Consider the following 1,750-nt stretch of genomic DNA (forward strand, 5'->3'; position numbering starts at 1 on the left):
GTGCATGTGTGTGTGGGTGTATGTTTCATTAAAAATTCCTGTGCGGCAGTTTATAGTGAAGTAATTCACCCAGGATGCCTACGAGCTTGAGATATGTGTTGATTTATGGGCTCCATCATGTTTCCACGCGCAGAAGAAATGTGTCACCGGTATGTGTGTGTGTGGCTGTGTGTTTGTGTGTGTGCGTGTTTGTGTGTGTGTGTGTGTGTGTGTGTGTGTGTGTGTATGTGGCTGTTTTTGTGAAGTCTGCACGCCAAACTGCTCTCCATATTCATGTTGTCAAATTGGAACCCATTCTATAATGTTGTGCTGTGAATTTGACCGTATTCTATAATGCTGTGCTGTGAATTGGAACGCCTTCTATAATGCTGTGCTGTGAATTGGAACGCATTCTATAATGATGTGCTGTGAATTGGAACCCATTCTATAATGCTGTGCTGTGAATTGGAACCCATTCTATAATGATGTGCTGTGAATTGGAACCCATTCTATAATGATGTGCTGTGAATTGGAACCCATTCTATAATGCTGTGCTGTGAATTGGAACCCATTCTATAATGATGTGCTGTGAATTGGAACCCATTCTATAATGCTGTGCTGTGAATTGGAACCCATTCTATAATGCTGTGCTGTGAATTGGAACCCATTCTATAATGATGTGCTGTGAATTGGAACCCATTCTATAATGCTGTGCTGTGAATTGTTGTCACAAGTATTCCCAGAATCCCTGAAAATAGCCCATGGAGATGGCTACTCAGAATGAAGCATGGAGGGGGAAAGCTCCCCTCTGAACTGTGTTTGCTAGTCTGTGTCAGCCATATTGACTTTACCAAACAAAACATTTGAATTGTAAATAACAAGGAATACATTGAAACGATTTTCTAATGAAAAAAGACATCTCCATTGTTTCTTTGAAATCCCAGACACCAACATACCATGGCTTCTATTTCCCTGAATGACCACCACAAAGTGTACAGTAGCCTATTACTAAAGTACCATTGTTGATAACTGGCTATTGCTACACTCATACTCTTTAATTTAAAATGTGTGGGTGAAATGGGGGCAGGCTAATCATTATTTAGTCATCTAAAATGTGTTGTTGCCATTGACAATTTGAACAACAGTGTACAATTCACCTCCTGCTGAGGTAGGTACCCTATATTTCTTTGCGAGCCGGTTGCATCTATCTCTCCAAACGGCCGCGAGCAGCACAGCAGCAGGGCGTGTCCAACTGCCTTGTGTGGTTCTTTTTTTCTTCTTCTCGTGCGCAGTTTAAGTTACAGCAGCAGCGCGAGTCACATCGCTTGACTTCAACAACAAACCCGTGCTGTGCATACTGGCATTCGTTCCTTCCCTCGTTCTAATCATTTCCACTGTTTGAGAAGAAACTTCTTAATTTAGCCTAGGTGCTGTCAGGTTGGAATTATAACCACTGGCATAATGCAGTTTCTCTGGACCCCCGCAAGGTCGAAGTTCGCCACCCTAAAATAAAAAATAAAATCGAATGCATCAGCCAGACAGCCACTTACAAACTAGGTCTATAGCAAACCGATCGCTGTCCATGGCGCTGGAATTGCGATATGTCTAACATTTTACAAAGCAATACGTGGTGACACAAGGCTGCCATGATATCGACCACTGGCTGGCAGCCATAATGTAATTATTTGCTCAGTAATTAAAGTTGGACATTTAAACATTGCAGATTGTAAAATATATTTTCGAAACAACATCATACTAATCAGGCAACCAA

Source organism: Coregonus lavaretus, assembly GCF_964263955.1.
Source record: "Coregonus lavaretus genome assembly, contig: HAP1_SCAFFOLD_2270, whole genome shotgun sequence".
In the NCBI taxonomy this organism is placed as follows: Eukaryota; Metazoa; Chordata; class Actinopteri; order Salmoniformes; family Salmonidae; genus Coregonus; species Coregonus lavaretus.